Source organism: Cephus cinctus, unplaced genomic scaffold (genome assembly GCF_000341935.2).
Source record: "Cephus cinctus unplaced genomic scaffold, Ccin1 Ccin1_scaffold1371, whole genome shotgun sequence".
NCBI classification, from domain to species: Eukaryota; Metazoa; Arthropoda; class Insecta; order Hymenoptera; family Cephidae; genus Cephus; species Cephus cinctus.
In genome coordinates this window covers 233,617-251,777 of record NW_014333774.1, presented here as the reverse complement: position 1 = coordinate 251,777, position 18,161 = coordinate 233,617, and the positions used below count along the sequence as shown (strand labels likewise).

The 18,161-nt window shown below is 42.1% G+C and overlaps 1 long non-coding RNA gene across 1 annotated transcript in view; it reads left to right on the top strand.

Moving 5' to 3' along the window:
- The first annotated feature begins 1,490 nt into the window (after positions 1-1,490).
- The window catches only part of LOC112495157, a 143,346-nt gene continuing 126,675 nt past the window's right edge, over positions 1,491-18,161 (top strand). Inside the window, exons 1-4 of the long non-coding RNA XR_003061449.1 lie at positions 1,491-1,556; positions 2,598-2,762; positions 3,172-3,296; positions 3,384-6,195. This is a non-coding gene — a long non-coding RNA (uncharacterized LOC112495157). The remainder of the gene's footprint in view (positions 1,557-2,597; positions 2,763-3,171; positions 3,297-3,383; positions 6,196-18,161) is intronic.

Sequence of the window (18,161 nt, the reverse complement as noted above, 5' to 3'; positions counted from 1 at the left end):
AAACCATCCCAACCCTCTGACAAGCATATAAAACACTGGATAAATTACCATGTAAACCGTTTAAAACTTTTCCCAGCCACTTAAGCTTGCCAATAATATCGCGCTCTCTATTTTGATGTTCAATCGCCCTAAACTCTGAATCACATAATATAATCCTTTCATAGTTACACGTATGTCAATAAAGCATATAGACAGCTGACCAAGAGCTTGTATCAAGGGACGTATAGTACAGATAAGGGATGGTCTATCTGGATACACATATATACGTATACTATAAAGGGTAACTATGTATATAACAACCTTGCAGTAACCTAAAGGCCAATACACAAACGTGCACTCGTACAGAGGTACACACCCTCGTCAGCCAGTTTAAATTGTACATGAATAAATTCAATCCTATCACGGGCATGCTAATTCCGTACAACACGGTCCTAGGCTCCACCAAGCTATCCCATGGCGAGCCCATCTACATAACACGCAGTCGCTTACGCTTTGTGTAAACGCGAGTGTGAAACATACCTGTGCTTCATTTCGTCCGACTACTTTTACTTCAACTGGATCGAATAGCACTGTAACCATTCGTACGATACGTCATATCGTATACAACTCATAGATAACAGATTTCTGTGTAAAACGGATAAGCTGAGTTTACGTCATCTTGTAATAACGATAATAATAAATTATATTAAAATTGATTTAGATAAAAATCATACCTTGCACGAATCACTGCTTTTTATTGTTGTTGTTTTTTTACACTGTTACAATTTATGTTTCACTGGAATACCGTATCTTCTGATATATTCTCAGTATGTAGAATCTCGTATTGAGAAGTCAGGATACAACAGTGATTGATAATACTAGAGTCGTGTTTATCGTCACGTTACTGTTCTGTAATCATTTGGTTCTATCGTTCGGTAACATCTGTATCTCTCAATCCTACTTGGAAAGCGACACATCTTTACCCTTAGGAGGTTAGAATAGAGGCTGATCGTTCCTACGTGAGAATCGTGTTATGGTTAGAATCATGAGACGAGAAAACATTTAAAATGAAGGTTATGTACGATAGTTTATGTACTGTGGCAGATAGATATATATGTATTAGGTACTGAATTCTTGGCATATAGCGTCTCTCTGTTCTTACATAGAGCGTAGCGGTGTCGTAACAACGAAAGCACGTAATTCTATTGTCTACCGTGGAAAAGGAGACGTTGGTATCGCTATCACGGTGATTAAACTTCAGCACGTCTCGCCAAGAGTTGGGGGGTTGAACGTGGCAGAAAGCCGATGCCGATGCCGAGAGTGCCAGTCCATCGATTACAGTACATAGATGCATTTGGCCATCGTTTCTCTTGGGATGCACTTTTTTCACTTGGTATTAAATATATAAAACGTAAGAGACATAACTTTGTAAACTGTTTTCACCGGATTTTTATGGGAATTCACGATTTTAGAAGTTATAAGCATCGTATACATCGATAGCCTCGCGATCCGTACAGGCCTGCTGATCTGCGTCGCGGCCATGACAGTTACTACAGACGTCAGCAGTCACTAGTCAAGTAAGCTATGATTAATTTATTATTAGCGAATTTCAAACTTTGTTAGAACCTAGTTTGCATGAGTTAATTATAAGAAAATTCATGGAATAAATAATTTTGTATAATTAATGGTTTCAACTGTGTTAGTGTCTAACTTGTTACGTAAGACCAACGTTCAGTCGGTTAGTGACTGCGTACGTTACTTTTAAATGGACGTAAATGGCGCGAGGCAAATTCTCACCCGGCATTCGTACATTGAATGAGGAACGGCGGGGTTTGGGATCGCGTGCTAGGAGCTGCTTGTGTACCAGGCATAAATGATAAAAACGGACAGGAGAAGCGACCGGTTCGCGGCTAAACCTCAATAAGTGTAAAGATTGCATGCAGATGCCAGCCAATTATAAGGAGTTGCTCGGTCGGTTGAAATATTATCAATTTTCAAAGCACGATCTTCGCTCGCATTGGGATTGCCAAATACCTTAGATAAGGATAGAAAGGTAAGTTCTACTTGCATCCGTTATTCATAATAAAAGTATCAAAGGAAGTTTGCTTCTGACACTGTATATACTCGTACGTGATATGTCAACGGAACTATTTCTTAAACACACGATACTGTTCAGAACTGTTCGGAACATTACGATCCCAGAAAAAATTGTTATATAAAAAAAAATTTTCGGATTTGTCAAATCAGTATTACCAACTAACCCTACGAACTTTGCTTGTTCAGTATTTTTCTTTGATTTCTTCTTTCCCTCTGGTATACATATAACACCAAAAGATTATATCGTCAAGTGTTTCCGAAGTTAAGCAACGAATTGGAAAGTATGAATTTCATCTTGGATATTTGAGACAAGACTTAAAATGTTCTCTCATTGCTCTTTTGGTGTCTTCTCCCGTCCGATAATTCTCTCTCGACTCACGTTCATAGGATGCCGGTGATTGAACACTGTCATTCGAGTAAACGCGCATGCCTTACAGGTTTCTATAGTTACTAGTAATTATGCTATCTCTCAATGGCTTGTATCGTCTTACTCTCACTTTGTCTTCCCTTGCAACATACAGAGAAAATTCTTACGGCTTACGTATAAACGTGGACAAAGGTGTTTCAAGATATCTTCAACGATAATCCTATGGATATTACGATAATAACGTTTAATTGATACGTTTCCCAGAAGGCCACACGATAAGTGCATCCAATTAGTAAACTAAGAAGATCCTAACAACGTAGTAAGTAAATAGTGATATTTTTATTAGCCACAAGAACAGCAGAGACGCCGTGCAATTGATTAGGGACAAAATAAAATGACAAATTACACGAGACCGCTTGGTTCGTCAATTATTTCAAAGCGGCGAGGGCTGATTTTATGAAAATGGAAATTAGATATGGTCTCACGATTTAGAAACGGGCTGAGTCAATGGCGGAGAGTTCGGTGCGCCGCTGCCACAGGAATGAATACAAGCGTCGTATATGGGAAACGAAATCGAATTTTCCTTCGTTTGTAAACTTCGTTTTCCCTTAGTGTACAAGGATAAAAGGTTCTCCCCTGTTCGCCGTCGTCTCCGCGGTGTCTTATAAAATCTCACTGCTATTCCCGAACACCAATTTTATTTTAAGCTTATCGTTCCTTGGTTACAGGTGAAAAATCTTTAACAATGGAATATCACAATATTCCCAGCATATAATCTCAAACCAAGCCGCTACCGAATGCAGTGAACGGAAAGCCAATGGACCAGACGAAATTTCAATATTCTTCAATCCCGGTGTGTACAATCCAATCAATTACGTCATTTTCACGTCGCTATGCTTTGACGTAGCAGAAAAATATATTAAAATAGAAACTTTCATAGATACCAGAAGCCGTTACGACACACAAGACTATTTTAAGGAGAGATCTTCGCGTTGAGAACAGTGGACGAAGGATCAGTGACTCAGCAAAATGGCGTAGACTCCACACTCCTTCCTACCCTCTTCTGTCCTTTTACATTCTTTTCTTTTTTCTATATACTGTCAAAATCAACTCGCCGACATCATCCCGGTCTCCCGTCCGTGATCCCTGAGGATATCGTGACAAGGGTGCAGGGGGACGTCGGGGTGCTCAGACAAGGTGGATAGGGGGAGTCGGGGAAGGAGGAAGAAGGATGAGAATGACGGGCATTATAACTACGTTATAAACGCGAGTATAAAAATCAAATTTGCGGCGTCTCTATACGCCGCCCGGATAAGATATTATTCCACCCTATTGGAAGCAGCGTTCTCCAGTCGCTTCCATCCCCCCGTAGCTCAACCCCTTAAAATAATCTATTTGCTCGGATATTGCTTTCGTCGGGAAGATTTTTTAAGCCTTCCTCAATGCTATGTCCCTACGTTTCATTCGATATAACGGGTGATCCGTACTAGCTCGTAAAAGTCATCGTTAGCGACAGCCAAGGTAGGAGTAGGTGTTTTATTGACGTATCTTCGCCACGTGAGAGAATCTCGTTCAGGACTTCGCGCCTTGTCTGGCAGATTAATAGGAAGTTGGATGGAATCGGCTGGCGAATTTGTAAACGGGATATTTTCAAGTTGGTACTTTTGTATGTTGTTCAATTTTTATTAATTAAAGTTGGCATGCTGTTACGTATAGCTGGGTATGGTTAGGGGTTTGAGTGTATATGATATGTATATAAGTAAGGGAAGCTATGTGCTCATATACTGAACCTTCAATCCTCAGGAAAATCCAGTTGGGAATTGCAGTTTTTAGGACTGACGGAGTTGCAGAAATAATGGAACTACGTCACGAAGGAATGTAAACGTAACGTGCAACATACTTGGAACAGTTATGCACAGCTTACGCGGACCGATCCATCATGCAAGAACATGGCGGACTATTTGTCATGCGAGTCCCGTCCCGCACTTTTTCCAATGGGCCACTTCGCTCTATCTGCAGCCTGGACGTTCCCGATTAACCATTCTACGTCGACTATTTTGTTCATGCCCGCATATAATATCATCGATTTGCATATATCTAGGTATACTTCTGCGTCACTCTGTACCGAATGGATAATTCGAGGGCTTCGGAGTCCAAGGGGCTCAATGAAATTCATCATTATTTTATTCACTTGATTGTACCTATACTTCATTCGGAATAGCTTTTTGGACGTGTATTATTGATGTATCATTATAGATAATTTTCATGCTTTATTTTCGTCCTGTGATATCAGCTATGTATATGTGTGTTTGTGGGTCATGTGTGTCATATATCAGTGTGATGCGGAATAGATGCAATTAAATGAATTTAAACAATATGATGCAGCCGCTTATGCAAATGCAGTTACTCGACCCTGTTGAGGTACGACACTGCGCAATTGTATATTTTGATATTTATATGTGATATACGTCAGGATTTATCGGGTGTTTTGAAAATGAGTTTGATAACAAGATATTCGTTTCATTATATCAATTTTTAGATATACTGTTTTAGTAGTGACTTGTAGAGTATGAAGACATGAGACAAAATTATTTAGTATGCAGTGGATCTGCAATTGATCAATCAGAAGTATAAATAGCATAGCTAATGAAACTGTATGATATAGTCTGGGTATACTTTGGAAATGTGTTACTAAAATGTAGCATAGGTAAAGGTTCGTTCTACGCTATTGCATTGTTGGAAGGTGCGCAAATGACGTAAGACATATCCTCCAGTATCGTGTTTGTATTGCCAGATAAAAGACGGACGAGGCAGACAAGGGAGCTATAGCTGTGCCAAGGAAGACTTTGGACTGGTACAGGGTGCGTCAACGATGCTCCGAAGTAAGAAAAGTTTGTAAACACAGACCGGCCTGCACTTAGGAGTGAATAGATTTGAGGGCATCGTTGACGAACCCTGCACAAATTGTAATTGACAAATTGGTCGCGGGAGGTCAGCGCTTGTTTATCGGTACTCGGGCGGGAGGGGGTAGTCACTGGGACGCGGCAGAATTTATTAGCCTGGCCTTTAGTCTTCCGAGAGCCGATCTCCTATTTCGGGATCTTTGACGCCGCGAACTTCCGTTCTTCCTTTCTTCCCCTGTCTTCTTCTCATTAAGGCTTTTCTTCATCTTCCTCTCGTCTGTCTGCTGAGGTATATTCACTTGATTATTTACTTTTCTCTCTCTCTTGCTCTGGGCCGACTTCTCTGCCTCTGTCTTTCTTTCTTTGTGTTACCTGTCTTCCACGTTTTTTCCGCTGGGCTATACCTCATTCGCGATATCACTTTGTTATCACAGTCAGCTCTATTAAGTCAGCAACATAACTCTCTTGTTTGTCAAAGTCTGAACTCTCGTGTCTCATTGCCCTATATCATCTTTTTCTCGAGGTTCTCTCCCTCGGACCTTCAGCCTATTTCACTCCGTTTCCCCCTGTACCCCTTACCGCCACTTCCGAAACCGCGTAACACCGCGAGTCCATTTAAACAACCGCACCGCAGTCATTCGGTGTCGCGCGCGAAAATCCGCGAATTTAGCCACAGACGTAACAAGTGAACAATTAGCCCGCATCCGAAATACGCTTAGTGCAAAGACAAGTGCCAAGATCCGAATCCTCGAGTCGTCGCCTGAATGGACCACGAGTACCGAAGAGGATGGAGACTGGTTCTACGGATGGACTGCAGGCAAAACCATTGAGAAGACGGAGAGTCCCGTGGTGAGTGATCTTTTCTGCTCTCTTTCTTGCGTCTAGATCTTAAGTTATATTTTTGCTATAATCAGCGCATACCAGAAGGTAATTCGGTAATGCATTTTGAAAGTTTACCCTTAATAACAAATAGTCTCATTGACTTCTACCATAATACTTCCGAGTAATCAACTGCAGATTCGCTGCATGCTAAATAATTTCAACTCAGACAATTCCCAGCATTGGGTACCTCTTACATTGAAATGCATTTCGCTGTGATGCAGTATCCCCACCAAGGACTATAGTCGCCCGTGAACTTTGCTACACGTACAATGAAATCCGATCGAGCCACGTCAAGAGTATCGAACGTCCCGTAGAAGACGTAACCGAGCAAGACATCCTCATAAGCCCACGTATAAAACAGCAGCACTGTTACTCTGTATATATAAAAAATCCTGTATATTCGACTTGGATAAAATTTCGAAAGAAACCCCCAAAAAATGTAATGACGACAAAAATTCTTTTTTTAAATTTCAAAAGAAAACTCGAATCACGCGAGAGAAAAAAAAGGTTCCCTTTTTTTTACCTCCGTCCTTCGGCACTCCGTCGTCTTTTAACGAAACAATAGGGCTTGGAGCGTGTTTGATAATTTTATTTCTTTCCGTTGCAACAACCGTCGGAATACAATAAACAACGAGAAGCATATTAATTATACCGGTTGGACATTGGGCAAATAAAAGTTGACTCATGGAAGAGACACGGAGCAGCAGGGTGAGCAGCGATTGCTCCTCATTTTCTTGAATGGGTCATTCATTAAGTATTGTCTTAAAAATTCTCTGATAATCGATCACTGTTCGATATGTTTTTTTTGTCTACCTACACAGGCACTCGGCAAACAGGGATCGTCATTTTTCTTTTTTATCAACGAGCAATATGCCGTTGAACTTGTTCGACTGGTTCGATCGATATCGGAATTTACAGTTCGAACGCTGACGTGCCGAATCGTATGACGTCTCTTTCACAACAATGCTCTGCATACTGGTACCGCCGTTTAGTCAATCTGCAATAATCGGAGCAAGAGTACTCAAGGTCACGGCCAATTGACGATATTCCGAACTTTCATTAAACAATCAATTTTGCAATTCAGTCGACAAGCGACATTGTTATACAAGAATTGGATGACCTATGACCCCGGGGGTCCCCGACACGAGAGCAAGCGTCAATGCCCGGTGTTCGTAAGAGGAAGCTGTGTATTCCCTAGGGAGCAGGAAGTTTCAGTGGTTGGTAAACAAGGACAGAGTATAGAGGTAAAAGTAGGGGAGGGAGGCTGAGGAACGGTGAGGATCTTGACCGAGATGAACCGGAAGTAGGGACGAAGTTGAAAGTCTGAGATTATCATCCAATGGTCTCGGTTACGTCTGAAAAATGGCAGGTAAAAATTGATTGCGCTTGTCTGGTCTTCGCCGTCCAGGATTACACGTAGGACTTCCGGTTTTCTTACGTCCGACCGTACCCGACCCTTCCGTCCCTCGGCCGAGTAATTCGTTAACCCTTCATTTTTGCGGTCTTAGATTTTTAATAAGGTCGAATCCTTCGGGAATTGCTTCGATGGAAAGTCGGAGATAAAATCGCTCAACAAATCTCACCTACCAATAACAGCCTGCGGTCGGCCACTGTCAATGTTTATGGGGTTTTGCGGTCGGTGGAAATAATTTAAAAAAGGCGTCGGAGTGAATTCCCATGGTATGGTTTATTGCGACGTTATAATAACCGCACGGTACCCGCCCTGCCCCCCCTCCCCGCGTCACTAAATTACGACGTAATCGTAACTTATTTGCAAACGCACGTTTCTTTGTTGGTTCGACGGCTGGAGAAACGGATGATGCATTTTATTTTGGTTTTGAAAGATAATCTAAATATTCATTGGGGATATTTTATTTTACAAGCTTTTTATACGCGGTGTATATACTATAGGGCATTTATGTATATTCCGTATAGCATAGCATACTATAGTGTACCGCAGTATAGTATATATATTGCACGGTATAGCAGACCTTGCCGATTAAACACATTTTCGTTTTGGACCGCATTAAAGCACGAGGCGTTCCGACTCTACATTATGCAATACGACGAAATAACCACTCGCCGAGTGTATACCGTGTGTGCGCTTTTTAATAACCTGCGGAAACAAGCCATTCAACGTTCCCGTGCAAATACGTCGGTACGCATGAGGGATGTTCATTATTTTTAAATAAATTATTTGCTAATTGTCTGTTAACCCCTGCCACTCGTCTCCCGTACGTGGAAACTACTGTGCACGTCGCACGTGATATCGATCGGAACCGTACAGTGTCTACCACTGGGCAGGCCAATCGGAAAACGAGATTAATGGCTAATTTTGCGATTGAGCTTCTTAGCCTGAAGATTCGAAGACGATACGGAAATTTGTGTCAGGCTGTATCAGTGCCGGAGTGTCGTTTTTATAAGGGAAGTCGAATTGGAGTGACGTAGGACAGAGGAAATTTAGGTATCGAACGAGCAGTGGGAAATTTTTCAATGATAACAGAATCGAGTGTATCAATTTTTGGAAAAAAAATTTTTTCAACAAAATATTTTTTTTTTTTTTTCCATCAAGCAACGTGGATCTTTATCGATCGAAGTGACTGTACTTTGTTATTTACATGCTCTCCGTTTACGAGCCTATTCGGCGATGCTGTTCGTTTCATAGACGCGTTTCTCGATTTTAATTCAGCCGGCAACGGTCGAATCGTCATTTCACCTGAATTCTATGTATTCAATTCGAATTTGCACGTATCGCGATATTCGATATCGAAATTATCGATTTTTCAACGCGACTGTACGGCCTCCTCTCGTTTCACTTTGTTTCGTGCATGACTTTTCATACGGATCCGTATCAATTCGTTCGCTGCCAGCCACGTGGTCTTGTTTGCGAGTGCATCGAATGCGCGGCCATGTTTACCGATAATTTCTTTTTTTTGTTTTTTTTTTCAAAATTTTAGCGGCGCGATAAATTTATATTGAATTCCGATCGTCATCGCTTACTCCCTTCGTCGTGAACTCGTGCGGACCTTATTGCGTCATGGATACCGTTGGTTTGCTTTTCAACTAAAAAAAAAGTAATATATATATATTCTGCAATTTACCTTGGCCTTCCGCAATTTCTTCATTTTACATCTTCATTCCATTATTGCTCTGTTTTTATGCCAGCTGCTTCTTCTTCAATGACGTCCAATCGATTCTACTTCCGGTCCATGATATCAGAACGAATGATAATAATAATAATAATGGCTCGACGGAATAACCATTATATTATTGCATCAGTAAAAACGTATTATAGAAACGTTGACAGGTGATAATATGATAAAAAATAATTAATTTTCGTAATAAAATTTTATTCATTATTTTTTTTTTTTAATTTCGTATTAACTCGAATGTATTGTATATAAAAAAAATATATATGAAGCATTTCGCAACGTGTAACGATTCACTATGCAGTGGCCATAGGCGCCGTAGTATAAATTCGTGGATAGCTTAATGGCGGCGATTTGCATCGAGTGCCAATGGGCATCCAGTGCCAATAGCTAATGTGGCGTTAGCGTGCAAATCGGGGCCGACATAACGTAATTCAGTTTGCTCGGACTTGGCGCGCATCGCGTTTCTGAAATCGGCAAAACGTTGAATCTGCCAGTCTTTGCCACCTTCGCTCAGTTTGCACGTTTACCAGGATGTGGTCAGGCAGGATGGTAGCTATATCCGATAGCCATCACTGCGTCCGATTCCTTTTCAGAATTGAAAATTTCCTATGAATCGTAACGCGATGTACCGTCTTCGTACAATTATTTTTTACGCTTATATAAAAATTCGTCATGTATACGTATATATATTCCAGCTCTGTTTTCTAATGAATTTACAATCATCGACACATGCCCCGGACTCTAGTGGCTTTTACGGGCAGGCAGATGCGTTGAACTACGCAGATCGATTTTCTATAAATCTGCACTATCGAGAAATTCTGCCTGGAACGGCTTTGACATATTAAAGTCAGCCGTCACGGTAAAACAGTCACTTCCTGTCTGAATATTAAATGGGGATTCTGACATGTCATCGAAAAATATTTTTTCATTTTGATAATTTTGTAAATTGTAAAATTGAAATTTTTCATGCACTAATTATGTTATTAATTATTTTCAAAAAAATTGGAAATTAATAAGTGACCCTTTTTTGTCATTGTACCTACTTGTCATTAATCGTTCTTTCGTATCAATTCGTCCCAATATATATATATATATATTTGTGTATATAAATAATTGCCCACTCACGCCCATGTGTACCTACTGTTCGATATGTACGTTAACCACGGATTTCTATGTTTGCTAAGAGCATCGATGAATCGAGAACAAGCATGATTTGCGGTGAGGGATCGTTCGCGTTTCTCATGATTGTTGGTACATGGCAAGGGAAACTGGGATTTACCGGCTGGACGTAATGATTGAAGAACGCAGTAAAGCGCATTTCAGAATCGATTGAGTCAACGAACAAGCCATTTACGCGAAACGATTCAGCGCACGCATTAAGCCATGCGTGTACAATATGTTACGTCACAGGGGTTTAATCGTCAAGGCAGGTTGCCATTAACTTTTACTTATTTCTCGGTATTACCTGTACAGGTTAATTTCGAAACGTTCGAACGAATCGAGTGAGACGAAAAGAAAAATGTAGAAAATTAAAAAAAGAAGCAAGCAATCAAGTATTTATCGAAATTTTAATTTAACTTGAGAACTCGATTCGCGGAAAACTGTAAAGAATATGAAAAATCGTGAAAATTAATTTTAAACCAATTTCTTTACACATTAGTTATTCCTTCACAATGCAGTCATTTTGACTGCTTTGGGCAATATAGGTATATACTAAGTTTCGGTCTTTCTAGTGTTAAAGATGAAGCAAAATATTTTTTTTCAACTACTCTCGTGTAAATTTGATTAGGCTTTCTCAAAAAAAGAAAAAAAAAAGAAAAAACTTACACAGCACTTATACACGGCGTGGCCATAAAAAGGGCCAGAGACACCAATAATTCATTTTCACCCTAACCTCGCATTAGACGTAGCTACGAAAATGTAGCATTATTATGTGGGCATCTCTCTCGTCTCATTTACATTAAACGAGCAGCATAAACCCAAAACTTTCTGCCACCCCAAAGCCCTAATGGCAGTGGTTTCTTTGTTCTTGCCGAAAGTCATTCCCATGCGCACCGAGCAGCCGCCATTTTTTTACCATAAAAATCGTTCGGGTCTCTCTTTTCGCAGTGAAAATTACCATGAAGATTGTGCTTTCCTTGAATTCTTAAATTTCAAAACACAAAATTGCTCGTCAGTGACTTCTCGGAAAAGTAAAGTCAGTCCTTAGACTACAGTCGGGTTAGCCAGTCAGCCCGGTAGACTATAGCCAGAGTAGACGTAGGTTGGCAGGTTGGTAGATAGGTTGGATGTTACGTACAACCTACCCCGCACGGTGCCTACAAGGCAACCTGAAGTAGCAATGCATAATGTAAACTAACGTTCGCGTAAATAAATGAAAAAGCGTTTCCACGATGGCAGAACGTGTCTCTTTGTGTGGTCGAGCTTAAGCGTTAATCCACAAGACATCGCATTGCACTCAACGGCTAATTGATAATTTACAAGAGTCACGTGGAAGGTAGAGCGAATAAATTTTATTAAATTCGCCATGCCCCCTCTTGCCATGAACTTTAATTCTGAATATAGACCTAATGCATAGGTAAGAATTTTACGAGCGGTTATTTGGTCGCTAACGACGTGTCGTCCGTCGCAAAAAGACATTTTGAAATTATCTATAATTTTACCCAATGAGAAATCGATATCAAACATTGACCCAAAGGGGGTCACGCGCGTACTATATACGTATACAATATGACGTACGGTCTCCATATGTACTTTTGGGTAAGATTGAAAAAGCGAACGCAGCATCTGCTCCAGATTTCTCAATCTCACGCGAATGAAATTTCGACAGGACCCGTCAATCTTCATATTCGTTATAAATAACGAATAGCGGAATCGAAGAAAGTGTTACTCGAGAGCCCTGAAGATTTATCCGATAACGAGTGACGGCCGTTGGCCATGTAATAGCTCGTACGCTTTTTTCCTATAACCCAAGATCAGCGTACACGGACGCTTACCGGAAGTGCCCAGGTGCAGCCATTATTCCCTTTGGCTGGTAACAAAATGCTGCAAGCAACCTGCTACCACTGGTCATCACGTATACATCCTTTGATCGGGTGCCAAAGGCTTACGGATGCTGCTCACTTTGATACACGAGGCGAAATCTCGTCACTGTTCGGTCTAATCCTGTTTCACGGAATAGATGGAATTTTTCAGTAAAATCCGAGGAAAAAAAAATGACCACGCAGAATGCAACGGGCGAATGTAGAGTAAAATTTAGAGATAAAGGGTTAAACGATAGTACGTGACGTCACTCGAGGATCCAGCGAAAACTGGAGACAACGTATCAGGTAGCGGTACGAAAGTATAGGCATAGTTTCAGGGGGATGTTTCACGGTGAGATAATCCGAAGGATGAACTCGATTCCGAGCAATGCGTGTGGTCCTTACGTCATCCTGTTCGCGGGAGATCAGGGATGCTGCCCTGGTGAAATGAGTGGGTCATTGTCTCGCGCAATGGTAACAAGGGCCACGGGGCATGACCAAAAGTTCGGTCTTCCTCGAAAGGGACCTACGGACCGAGAAGTCAGCTGGACCACCGTCCCTCGGACCTTTACGACGTCTGGCAAAGAATCTGGACCCTCGTGATTCGAGGCGATGACTGGCTGACGACTAGTGTCACGTCATGACGGGTCATTACGCACGCTGCTATTTATTAAGCAGTCATTAACGTGGTCCGCTCGGTCAAACGATGATTAATAGCTCATTAGAGTGTAATACCAAGTACACGTGTATCGTACGCATTTCTTTTTACAGCATCCGCGCCGAATATGGCACTGGTACCGATAGCAGTGATCTTTCGAGATTTCATCTTAAAAATCTGCTCCCTCGTCTCTTACGTCCCGCGACGATCTCGGACGTCGAATATTCTTGAAATCCCGATTCTCGTACACGACGTTTCGTATTGTCGAAGATTCATCTGAATCTTTGGTCCGATTGGATGCTGCGGATATATTAAAAAAATTTTATACCTATGGATCATCCGCCCATTGCACGTTAGGAGAGTTGTACGAATTGAAAGTGTCGGGTGACGAATTAACGTGTAACATCGAATTAATACGTCAATCATTAGCAGTATTAGTCATCGGATACAGGTAGTTGCAATTACACGTGATATACAGGATTCCATCTCTAGGGATGTTCGTCTGGGTAACATAGGAAATAACGATCAATGTACTTGGCCTGGTTCCGCAAACATAATCGTATATCTTGGCACCCAGTGATTCCTCCGAGTGAAGTACGCGATTCGCAGATACTCCCGGGGAAGATTCACGAGTCGCTTTACGACGTCGGGTCATTTACGTCGGAGCGTTTACTAACTTCCGTCGTTAACGGAGGCCCGGCGACGTTATCTATCGACGTTTCTATGGCGGCGATACGTCCATTCGAATCGATGACCAAAAGGCGCAACGTATGCGGCGGGGAGGGTGAGGGGGGTCCTCGTTGAAGAGCAGCGGAGGGGGGGCGGGAGGAGGAGGAGGAGGAGGGGGGTAACGAGAGGATTAAGGGATGAGGTAACATGACGTCACATGCTTGCCCGCGAGAATTGTAGCAATTACGGCGACTGTCAAGCCGCTACATGGAAACGCCAGTGCATATCCTTCTGTCCATCCAATTGGCGATTTATGCCGTGAGAGGCAGCACCGATGCGAGTTTAGAGGCGATAATGCATCCTCTTGGATGCTGATGATAATGGTCCAGATGCTGTTTGTCCTGTGTATATACATATATATATGGTATGGTACAATAAGTTGGGGTTTTGTATAAATTTTGTAAATTGCAATTTTGCACATTTTTTTTTTGTTTTTTTTTTTTCGATTGGCTGCAGGCCTCGTTGCTGCATGTTTTAAATATGTCTGAGGTAGCTTGATGAGATCAGTGCGCATCTCGGGAGATGAATAGTTATTACGGAGAATGACTGGCAGCTGCGACATATTGCCGACGCGTGGTTCTTCGTCCCTTTGTAAATGCGCCACAATACCGTCGCGCGTGTGGAAGCGTGCCGAAATCATTTTCGGTCCTTCGTACAGGAATCGTCACTTCCGGGAAGGACAGGCTTCGGGATACGAGTGGGATTCGGATGGAAAATTGCGCCGGGCGAATCTGCTCTCGGTTCGTCGTACATGAGAAAAGTTTGTCGGTCGCCGATCGCACGTGACACTTATTATAGGTTATGGGACCGTTGGAGGGGATGTTCCAGTGGTGATACCGATAGGCATACAGTTGGCGTATGGGGAATCGAGGTGGTGGGAATATCGATAATGGAATGGAGGAAAAGTCCTATTGTCACGTTTTATGGAGATATCGGTGAAACTCGAGGGCATCTCGAATATATTTATGACAAATGACGAATTTTTCGAAAATTTTGAGAAATCAAGTTTGGCTCTATTTCTTTTTCAATACGTATACACGCAGGTGCAGTCGCAGCTTGAAACGGAAATATTTGGCAGGTCGACCGAAGCGCATTGAGACGCGCGCCAATGAAAGTGTCTATTTCGCTAAATGTAATTAAGATATATATACATTTGATTTATCTTCTGCTGATATTTCAAAAGGAAGCTCCTTCCGTCGATTTAATCAACTATCCTCATTAAGGAGCTACGTTTAAATCATCAACACGTAAATTAGGCGCTCGAGGAGTCGCCCGTTGCGATTGCGTCTGCAGCCGAGGGTACATTTAAAACGGTGGTGCACGTGACGCGTGTACGAGGGACGATCTAATTGGAGAACTTTGAGTGGAGAATATTCGCAGGACTGGCTCCGACGTCACTGAAGGACTTCTTATCTACGTAGATACAGATTATTATCTGTTATCAGTACCACCTCCCCTCCTCCCGCGCTACGGATTAATTAACTCAATTATTCGTCACGCTCCGGGTGAACCGCGAATTCGGTGCAAGGATTCCCTGCTGATCCGAAATTTTCACTCGCTAGCACGTTCGACAGTGCGAATACGAAATTGCAAAAAAAAAAATTCGCAATGCCCCACCAGTGTCCTCCGCAAAGGTATACGTTTTTCTCATGAAACTTCTTTGATTTCCATCTAATTGACACAAACCCCGTGCAAAAATCAAATAATAGCCTTTTAGCAGCCGGCAAAGATTCCCCGGCGACCCAGTCAATGAGGCATCATTAAGGCACGTCGATCGAATCAACCGAAACGATCGGCCGATGCCCCAATGACGATCGGCCCCGCTGCCGAAGCGCCGTACCGGCGCTGAGCGTCGTCGTATCGGCCGGAGGTCAAGAGACGGGGGACGGGCACGGGACATTCCACGGCTTAGAGATTTATTTGCCGAATAAATGTTGAGGAGGTATTTTTAATGGCCGACAATAGTGGTCCGATAGTGATCTCAGAAACGTATTGTCGCTGGCCGTCGTATATAATCCCGGAGGCATCGACGCAACCGACGAAACTCTCTCTCTCTCTCTCTCTCTCTCCTTCCTTCTGCCTCCCTTTCTCTTCCATCTCCTTGTCTCATTCCTATACTCACTCTCTTTTCTTCCGTCACTACCTACCTCCCCCAGCATCTCTCCGCGTATACGCTTGGTCCATCCTCTTGATATTCTTCCACCGTCCACCTTTATCTCCTTTGACTGTTTCCCCTAGCCACCCCTCTCCCCCTCACCAACTCTTTCATCCTTCTTCATCTTCATCTTCCTTCGGACCCGACCATCTCGCCATCCTCGTTCACTCTCCTCGTCTCATCGGCTTCCAAAGCGCTCACCTGCTAAGCCTTTCACGACGACTCATTGTGCATCGACATTATTATTGTAATTGAATACTTGTCTCTCGAAGAACGAACTCTTCTCTCTGTTTCTTTTTTTTTTCTTTTTTTTTTCATCGATTTATAATGCACAACGTATCGGAACTAATGCGTCGCCAAAGGGTAGATCCGCGTTAGAAGGTCTCGCGGTTTGAATTACCTGTCACTCTTATAAGTTGTAACGTAAGTCACGGCGAATATGAATACAGTTTATGGTGTGTGTAGGTTATATATATATATATATATATATATATATATATATATATTTTTGGGGTTGCGTAACGTGCGTCACCGACGAAGCCCGACGGTTCAATGAAATCTTGATCCTTGGGGGGGGAGGGGGAGGGGAGAATTTTTGTTCCCACTGTGATTTGTGGTAAAAAAAATGTTTACGTAAATAGAAAAAAAATTTTCAAAAATTTCTTTTTGTACGGTACCTGCGCGTCATTTGACTGGTACGAAAAAGTACGTGCTTCTTCGCTTGTGAATCTTTTTTGCCACGTGGCTAATACGTTATGTTACACCGATGTACGTTTTCCGAGATATATATATGTATATACGGGTGACGGATGGGATAAAAGGAAATAACGTGATCGATCGATCCGTCGATATATGCGTGTATTATGCGAATTTCTATTACGGTATCAAATTTGAAATTTCACTTATCGCTAAATCTTGTTGACTCGTAGATACGAAGCGGCGGTGGTTGTTTGTCGAATGTCAACAAAAATTGATAATGGCTACCGGTTACATTGGCCAAGCTTCTCGCAGTATCTTCATCTTAATGCTTCGGCAGGAAAGTGCGCTTCGCTGTTATCGGAATAAGCGCCACGGTGAATGCGCGCGTATACGCGAATGTGCTGGAATTCATGGACGGATACTTTTCTCATATGTCCATCAGGCGCGTACCGTCACGCGTGTGCACTGCCGCGTACTTGTACACATATTTGCTTACCCACGCTGCTGCAACGTCCTGCGTTGGTCATTATTGATGAAGCGAGGCGGCTCTTCGTATACACCAGTGGAAAAGATACAGTTATGACTTGCTACAAGCAATGGGAATAGCAAGTCGTATACCTTCGTGAGATATTATTAACGTGAGAAAGACTGACTCACGCAGGAAACATATGTACGTATGTCGTCGAAAGAATTTCTAATGAACATTGAGAATTTTTTTTTCTTTTTCTTTTTTTTTTCCGTGTACGTGCAAACTGCGTACGGGTAATACTTCTTGGGTACTATGGGTGTCCCATGGTAATTCTGAGATTGATTTGCTATTATTGCTCTTAAAAATTGATTAATAAAAAATGAAGAATGTGACACGCACGACGGCTTAGGCGGCAACGACGTGAAATCTGAAACCGATCCACATATGCCGGACGATGTTTACCGGGACCGTGGGCGATTTTAAGGGGGTATTAAGAATATTTGAAAATATTCTGTATTCAGATATGCGATTGTACACTTGATTGCGTGGATCCTTACGTAAGCGTACAATTTGGCGATGATAACACGTGGTCGTTACTGTATGGGATGTATACTGCGGGATATACGTGATATTTGAAAATGGTATGAATATTTTATTGAAGATTGATCGCACGCGGAGTTAACGATATGCATAAATAAAATGAATAATGACGTATTCGCGAAGATTACGATTTTCAATATATATACTTCGGATCGATGGAGTTCGTGAACCTTTGTCTGGTCTCTTGGTATAATCCCGGGATATAATCCGTCTAGATAGTTTCTCGTAGCCAAATGAATATAAGGGATATTGAAATGGGAATCGCGTGGTATCAAGCCCGAGGGGTGCATTCTCTGCTTGTCCATCCCTTATATACTTCTATCTACGTGCTTTACTGGCTTTCCGCTTTATTCCGTGCTATATATAGTCCATGAGTCACGAGTTAAAATTCAGTCGCAGGCCAAAGGCCACCCTATCATAAAGGAAGCGTCAGTTCATAAATTGCCCC